A 10,000-nucleotide genomic window follows, 5' to 3' on the forward strand; every position below is an offset into this window, starting at 1 on the left:
ATCCTCCTATCACCCAGAGCTTTCTTCACACCATCCATCCACCCAAACCTTGGCCTTCCTCTTGTACTTCTCCATCAACTCTTGCATTCATCACCTTCTTTAGCAGACAACCATTTTCCATTCTCTCAACATGGCCAAACCACCTCAACACATTCATATCCACTCTAGCCGCTAACTCATTTCTTACACCCGTTCTCTCCCTCACCACTTCGTTCCTAACCCTATCTACTCGAAATACACCAGCCATACTCCTTAGACACTTCATCTCAAACACATTCAATTTCTGTCTCTCCATCACTTTCATTCTCCACAACTCCAATCCATACATCACAGTTGGTACAATCACTTTCTCATATAGAACTCTCTTTACATTCATGCCCAACCCTCTATTTTTTACTACTCCCTTAACTGCCCCCAACACTTTGCAACCTTCATTCACTCTCTGACGTAAATCTGCTTCCACTCCACCATTTGCTGCAACAACAGACCCCAAGTACTTAAACTGATCCACCTCCTCAAGTAACTCTCCATTCAACTTGACATTCAACCTTGCACCACCTTCCCTTCTCGTACATCTCATAACCTTGCTCTTACCCACATTAACTCTCAACTTCCTTTTCTCACACACCCTTCCAAATTCTGTCACTAATCGTCCAAGCTTCTCTTCTGTGTCTGCACCCAGTACAGTATCATCCGCAAACAACAACTGATTTACCTCCCATTCATGGTCATTCTCGCCTACCAGTTTTAATCTTCGTCCAAGCACTCTCTCACCACTCCATCAACATACAAGTTAAACAACCACGGCGACATCACACATCCCTGTCTCAGGCCCACTCTCACCGGAAACCAATCACTCACTTCATTTCCTATTCTAACACATGCTTTACTACCTTTGTAGAAACTTTTCACTGTTTGCTACAACCTTCCACCAACTCCATATAACCTGATCACATTCCACATTGCTTCCCTATCAACTCTATCATATGCTATCTCCAGATCCATAAACGCAACATACACCTCCTTACCTTTTGCTAAATATTTCTCGCATATCTGCCTAACTATAAAAATCTGATTCATACAACCCCTACCTCTTCTAAAACCACCCTGTACTTCCAAGATTGCATTCTCTGTTTTATGTATATATATATATATATATACACACACACACACATATATATATATATATATATATAGCGGGTTAATCTACGACCAGGCAGATGTATTGAATGTGGCCGCGAATGTTGCGTCTATCAATGGAGCCACCAGCTTCTGTTGAAAGTGGCTTAATGTTGAATAAACTAATTTATACAAACACATACACATGTATGTGGGTATGTACATATATACATACATACATACATTGTATCTACGAAAAAAGGTGATATATTGATGAAATTCATTATGGGTTTGGAGAATGAGAATTAAAGGATAGTTTAGTGAAGAGTAGAATCTGTGATAGTCTAGCTTTTCAAAATAGGAAAGAGTAATTATACAAGAAAATTCAAATATACAATTAGATGAGAAAGAGCAAGGAAAAACAAAGTTTAATAGGAGTCTGTTGCTTTGCTTGGTTAGGTTTACAAAATATCAAAAGGGTGACTGTGCTAAATGTAAGGAAAGGTAACAAAGAAAGGTGTTTTATGGTATTAACGGAGATCCAGGAGTAAATGGAAAGGGAAAGTCTCATTGATATATGTTTGGAAAGAGCATGATTGTTGGAAGAGCATATTTAATTGATGAATACCGTTTGTTTTGGTATAAGGTATTTGAAAATAAGAGCATATTTAATTGATGAATACCGTTTGTTTTGGTATAGGGTATTTGAAAATATTAAGTTGATGGATGAAATGGTAAGATTTTCATTCAAAGCATAATATTAGACAAATATATGTTCAGGTTAAAGAAGTTGTGAAAAATATGATTTTAAATGCAACTAAGGCAAATGAGTTGATAAGAAGGATAAGTGATTTGCTAAAAGGAAAATGGATGAATTATAGACTAGGGTTGAAATACATGAGTGGAAGGATAAGTGCTGTTTGTAAACCTCCAGGTCATAAGACATTGGGGAATATTTATTAAACCTTTCATTTCCTCACCCCACCAACATTTTCATTCTCCCCTCATACCTTTAGACGCCCGTAAACACTCGCTGCCGCCCACACGACCTCATAATGGAATTAAAAGAACTCAACATTTACCCCTTTAACCTTATTTCTTCATCTTAATGTTGTTACTATTCTTAAATTATTTAATTTGTCCTTGTTTCCTTTTCTCACTGGGCTATTTGCCCGGTTGGGGTCCCTGCGCTTATAGCATCCTGCTTTTACAACTAGGGTTGTAGCTTGCTTGGCAAGTATTAATAATAATAATAATCCCAAAGTACATCATTTCCGCCTCCTAAGCTATCTTACATCCTTCTTATCTATTCCCTTATCTTATTTACATTCATAAACACATTTCCCCACTTTTAACTAACTCACGTCAATCTTAACATTTACCTCTTATTTCTACAATATAATGATCATATGTAACGCCAAGTCAAGCCACTTCTCTTCTCACCTTCACATCCATAAACTTGGTCTTTCATCTACAATACACCAACATAAAATCTAACAGAATATTTCCCCCAGATTCCTCACTTCCTTGACACCTAATTCTGCCCTCAAATCTCTTAGAACAAACACTAATACATCACGTTCCCAAAGATCAGAAAGGCAAGTTTATAAATTTATAAAAATACATCATTAATTTACACAGGCTTCATTTATATTCCCTAATAGTTTAATATGCTTTGTGAACTTCCATGGATGAAAGCCGAAAGGCAATTCAATTTTTGGGGGGTGGGATTGAATTAGAGTTGACGGATTTACCGCTCAGCGTAGGAATGCAGCCACACTATTCTATTTCTACTTACTCGTCGTAAAAGGTCATTGGCATTGGACACATTGACTCAATTCAATTACTCTATCAAGGCAAGGAATTGAATAAGATGGTAATAAGACCTTGGGTGTTTTACATAATCATTGCAGTCTGTTTCATTATTTGCAATTTTCCTGTGAGATTTTCACTAGTCCTCTCAGGAAATCTGCAAAAAATCTACGAGAGAGAGAGAGAGAGAGAGAGAGAGAGAGAGAGAGAGACCAACACATCGCTTAGGAATAGTAATTTCCAAGGTAATCAATCACTGAGAAAATAGGAATCCCACTAGCGGGGCATTAGATAAGATTTAAATGGCCGTTCTCTATCAAAGAGAATCCTCCGTATATAAAGTGCTTATGGCTTTTCCTTTGTATTATGATATAGGAGTATGTGCGCTTCCACGAGTAATCTCATCACGAAAGGATTCTGGCTTTAGAGCTTTAAAGATAAATTTATATCACGAATAAACGTGAATGATGGAAGTGATAGTGAATATGGCTAAAAATTATACCCTGGAAAAATTTACTCTTCTTTTAATGTCATCAATGGGCATATGGGATATTATAGACATGTAATGTTTATAAGCCATATTCCATGAAATTATAACTGGGCTGCAAAACGCCCGACTTCAAAGTCTCATGGAAGCAAATTACGTTTTTGTAAAGATCTGCAAATTATGGAGACTTTGAATCGAAGATTAAACCTATTTCAAACGTTATAAGATGAAAGAAATAGTGATTGATGTCTTTCTGTATTCTAAATTTACTGGTTCTTTAAGCAAAACTTTTTCTGCATATACAGTATATATACATATACATATATATATATATATATATATATATATATATATATATATATATATATATAATATATATATATATATATATATATCTATATATATATATATATATATACATATATATATGTATATATATTATATATATATACATATATATATGTATATATATATTCATAAATATATATATATATATATATATATATATATATATATATTATATATCCATATATATATATTTATAAATATATATATATATATATATATATATATATATATATATATTATAAATATACATACATACATACATACATACATACATACATACATATATATATATATATATATATATACATATATATATATATATATATATATATATATATATATATATAATTACAGCAACGAAAGTTAGATTAACTTCATCTTGTAAGAGGCATCACTGGACTCACAATGAAATAAAAAAAAAAAAAAATTCCATTGAACTTAAGTGCTAACTGCCCTTTAAGATTCACCAGGTAAGACCACTGTCTTGTGTATTTTCCACCCTTCCAGCTGTCTAGGGACTTCAAAAACCATACACGTAACCGGCAACTGAATGTTTTAATAAAAACTGCTAAGATTTGTCAGGAATTAGCATCCGTGTTTACATACTCCTTCAAGTTTTCAATAAAGCGATTATATTCATGGTATTCTTTCCAATCTTTCGATACTTATTTCCTGCAATACATAATTGTATATAACAACTTCAACATCACATAAAAAGACAATATAAATTGTTTCTGAATATTCCACCCATTGTTACTGACTATGATCCTATCCCCCAAGCTCGAGAGTTCCTAATAGTCTTCATTCTTACTTATATCTGGTCCAACCCACTTACAGTAATTCGAAATTCTTGATTCTTGCATATAGTTATCAAAGATTGTTTAATTAGCATGAAAACTTATCTTTAATCCTTTCTCAATCTTTCTAATCTCCTAATCCTTTTCTAAATCTTTCTTTCTTCCTAATAATTGAAATTTTCGTTTTGTGCATCGCCATTTTCCTATCATTTATCATTTCCAATAACGCAGTATATGTATATCGCAAATAAAGTAGAAAATTTAACCATATAGGGCATTTCTGACTTGCTTAATATTCGTAGCATCAATTAGTTGAATTACTATTTTCCACAATGTCTATCGTCTCTATTTTGTTTCCGTTTTCAACTAGCCGTAGGTTTTAATCGGAATTGCTCTTCTGCAATATCTTTCTGGTCTTGTCTTATATAAACTCTATTCCTTATTCAATACTTTTTCTATAAACTTCCTTTTTTTGGAATACTTTCTCCCAATAACCGTATTATCTTCTCCAGTCTCCAAGTTAACAGATTTAAACTTATCGAACTTGTAAAATCCAATTATCCTGTAAATTCCTCTTTGCAATTCTGAATCTAACATTGCTTGTTATTCTTATCTCCAGAGATTTATCTTCGACCAGTTCTGTATATGTTTTAATTTCCCCAACATTCATATGGTTTCTTCCTAAAATAGAAGAAGGGGAGACTGTCTGAAAGTGCTCAAGCGTGGCAAATGAATACCAAGCTTTGCAAAGATATATTTTATTTATTACGATACTCTTCATTTGAAGTCCTGAACAACTCGCAAACAGTTCTGTTAGTTCTTTCAATTTGACAATTCCCCTACCAGTGATCAGGGGATGTTCGTGATTTTGTGACAATGAATCTATTACGTACATTCTTAATCAAACTAATCTCAAAGTTCTGCCCTTGGTAGTCGAGAACTGTTAGTGACTCCATATCTGATATTTTCTCAATAAAAAAGAGAAAAAAAAAATCCCATCCATTTTTCCTTTCTGATGTATAGTTGGGAAAGTCCAAATTTATTTGCAGCTTAAAGAGTTATTTATCTGAAATTAAACATTTCTACTGAATAGAAATTCCAATGACCTATTAATTTATATGGCCCCATCACGATTCTTATTCTCTTGAACACCATATCGAGATCCCGTGATGGCATATAGCAGGCTGAATTTAAAATACCCACCAATCCTAATAACTGTATGCTCGTAGGGTGTTTTCTCTTTTGTCGTACTCCCTTTGACCATGTTACTAATGATGACCGTGTTAACAAACTCAAACATTTGGGAGTAGGTGGGTCGTTTCTTAACATCATTATTGAATTTTTAAGTAATAGATTGCAAAGAGTTGCTGTTGATGGGCACCATAGTAAGTACAACAATTTGATATCTGGTGTTCCTCAGGGTGTGTTCTTGGCTCACTACTTTTCAAACTATATACACATGACATGTGGTTTGGCCTAGAAAACAAGCTCGTTGCACAAGCAGATGATGTTACTCTCTTTGCATCAATTACATCTCCCGAATGTAGATCTGGGGTTGCTGAATCACTTAATAGATATATAGCTAAAATTAGAGCATGGTGCAAGTTATGGGGCATGAAGTTGAACCCTAACAAAATTCAAAGTATGATTCTTTGTAGGTCGAGGACAGTGGCTCCTCAACATTCAGATCTTATAGTTGCTTTAACTATATACAACTCGTTTAAAATTCTAGTTGTGATTCTTAATTGCAAATCTACTTTTGAGAAAAATATTTTGTCAGTTTCTTCTTCAATTGCACAAAATTAGCTTAATTGTGAAAGTGTTTTAAGATTTTCTGTAATCAATGTTTCAATTTTATCTTTCTACTTTGTTTCGAGTATTGTTATCCTTTCTGGTCTTTAGCTGCTGACTCTCATCTTAATTTGTTGGACAAAAACTTGCGTTATAATAAATTTCATATCACTGATTTTGATATCAATCTCTAGCGCCCGTCGTTCAGTTACTTCGTGATACATGTTACATATGATTTTTCATAATTCTGACCATCCTTTGCAATTGCATCTTTCCAAACTGTACCATCTTGTACGAAGTACTAGATGTGCAGTTAATTCTAACAGTCTTGCCTTCACCATAAGGCTCAACAGCACACATTATTCATGAAGTTTAATTCCAGTTGTGACCAGACTGTAGAGTGTAGAATGATTTTCTTAATCAGGCAGTTGAATCTGTGTAACTTCAGAAATTCAAACTTGCAGCGAATGTTTTATGTTCTTCACATTTTATATATGACAAATCTATTTTAACGATGTTACTGATCTCAACACATTTTATGATATTTTTTATTATTTATCACATATTCTATTTATTTCTTTTCCTCACTGGGCTATTATTCCCTGTTGGAACCTCCTTTTCCTACTAAGTTTGTATCTAACCTAGTAATAATAATAATAATAATTAAGATAAAAAATCTAATAAAAACAGCGGTTTTTACTGCACATCAAGCTCGTAGGTCAAGCAGAATATCTAATTCATATGTATTATTTTAAAACTCATCCCTCTCAACTCAGAGTTTATTGTTATTTACGCAAACCTTTGGATTTTCTTCCTATAAACAATAAAGTCCAGTTTATTTACTGGATCTCAAATATTTGAATCCTCCCCCTAAATCCATCTCTTCAATATCAGTTCAATAAAAATCTGTCTGGTTATTTGTACCTCTAACCTTCCAACATAATTCGTGAGCTTTAAAGAAACAACTAATTCTAAACTGCACGATTGTTATTTTCTAGTGCTACAATCTTTCACATTTCTTTCGCGAATGATACAAATATTTCGTGAAAATATAACTGGATGCATCTTAAATTAAATTGTGATATTTCAGCATTCGAACTATCATAGTTCCCCTATTCTCAAGAACAAAAATCCGGGCCAAAATTCTACTTCACTATAGTGTGTCAGTTATTCCCTTCATTAAGGAATGCAAATCTGATTTGGCATCATGTACCCATATTTTTTCTTTCTCTTTTATTTCCTCAGACTGACAAAATTCACTCTCTATCCACGATCTTCATTTTCAAAAACAAATCGACTGCCATTTATGACACTTTCACAATTACATCCCATTTCATAAACCAGGCCAAAGGAGATGCTCAGACAGGCTATTGCCTGGTCGATTCTATCCTATCACTTCTGTCCATATGAAGAAAGCTACATTATTACTTTAATCAACACGTAAAATATTCATGTAAAAAGCTTTTGAATTTTCTATTCCTAGCATATCCTTTCTCTAACGGCGCCGATGACCTTTGATGCCGTCACGCATGCTGATTGATTTAACATTCAATTGTCATTAGCTGGACGTTTCCGGATACGCCTTTCTACAAGTTGAAACAAAACTTTTATCCGAATTCTCAAAATTAGTAAACTTAGGCCAAATTACAACATCGATCACTTCATACAATTTACTTTTCTGTACATTTTTTTTTTTCGAAAATTACCAAAATATACGTTTCATTCTCAGCTTTCTAAGTAGAAACATTACACACAAAAATAATAGATTTTTATTAATGTGTCAAAGAATAAGAAATATCAAAAATATTTTTTTCAACAGGTCCAAGAAGTGTTGAGTTATTAACTAGCACTAGAGACTTCTTTTTATCTAAAGTTGTTAAATAAAATGCAAGGGGGGGACAATATATACAAGACAGTGATACAGAGAAATGATCCTGTAGGAATGAAGTGTTTTTCATATTGTACAACAGTATAAGAAAGCGTTATTCATTCTCTTCCAAGTATGTAAGCAACACGAATTTATACAATGTAGTTATAATGAAAAAAAAAGTTGCAATTTTTAATACTTCACCATTTAAATACAGTAAAGTACTGTAAAAGAATTCCCACCAATGAGACTAAGCATATCAGAAAAAACAACAAAAACTTCAGTCCGATTAAGTAAGAATAGGTGATTGAAAATGTCTGATTTTTATCAAGTATGCCAATCCAAATAATCAACGTTCCAGGTATACCTGATTAATCTCAAGGCTTCAGTGTTGAACAACAGATGTTATACCAATTCAAATAACACGAGCCTTCTCCATAACAAATGAAAATCCATAATTCAAACTTTCCCATCTTGGATAATAAATTCATTACAGAAAATTCCCAAATGCCATTTTACTCACCGAAGAAAGCGCTAAGATCTACAGCTTTAATGGTTCTGACATTTAAAAAGGGTTGTTTGCGTATATATATATTTCTTGTTTATTTCTTATCGATTTTTACTTTGTATTTCACTATTATTTATTTGTTTATTTTTTACCATTTGACATTTTTATCGTTACGTATATTTCACCCTCTTTAACAAGAGATCGTTATATTTTTTTATAATATTGCACATTAGCATCTTATCATTCTGAGAATGAAAAAACCTTTACTATCAAATTCTTTATTATTTCTTTGTTCCATGTAAATATGTTAATAATTAATGATAGGGAGCAAAATTTAACATAGCATTCATTGCTTAAATAAACTAAAATAGTTACTTAGGTTCCCAAGGAATTTAAGAGCTTGCACATCGAACTGTCTATAAAAATCCAACAATGAGAGAGAGAGAGAGAGAAAGAGAGAGAGAGAGAGAGAGAGAGAGAGAGAGAGAGAGAGGAGAGAGAGAGAGAGGAGAGAGAGAGAGAGAGAGAGAGAGAGTCACTAGCGTGATTATATAGGGTGAGGATGATAAGCAGAGGATGATACTGGATTTACCCAAGCCATTATTAAGAGTGGACGCTCCAGGCACCCATGAGGGGAAGAGGCGTCCAGAGAAAGGGCGCGTGCGCTTCTCAAAATTTAATAAATGTGTATTCGAAGAACAATGTGTTCGTATGCGAATGTATGATTTTACTTTTACACTCTTATAAAAATGTATATAGAATCTATCTTACGTAAACCATGAATCAACTATAAAGAGAAATACGGATGCGTCCCATGTATTGCAAGCGTGTCTTTATACATGTGACATTAAAGTACATCTCCCCAACATAATAAAGAGCAAGTGTCTGGCTGTGTATACATAATAAATAAATAAATATATATATATATATATATATAATATATATATATATAGTATATATATATATATATATATATATATATATATATACACATACATATATATATAAATATATATATATATGCTTGTATATATATATACATATATATATATATACATATATATATATGTGTGTATACATATATATATATACATATATATACATACATATATATATATATATATATATATATATATATATATATATATATATATATATATAAATATATATATATATATAATATATATATATATATATATATATATATATATATATATATATATATATATATATATATATATTTCAGCTCACGCTTGGCTCTCCCGTCCCTC

The sequence above is a fragment of the Palaemon carinicauda genome, chromosome 23 (genome assembly GCF_036898095.1).
Source record: "Palaemon carinicauda isolate YSFRI2023 chromosome 23, ASM3689809v2, whole genome shotgun sequence".
Taxonomy (NCBI): domain Eukaryota; kingdom Metazoa; phylum Arthropoda; class Malacostraca; order Decapoda; family Palaemonidae; genus Palaemon; species Palaemon carinicauda.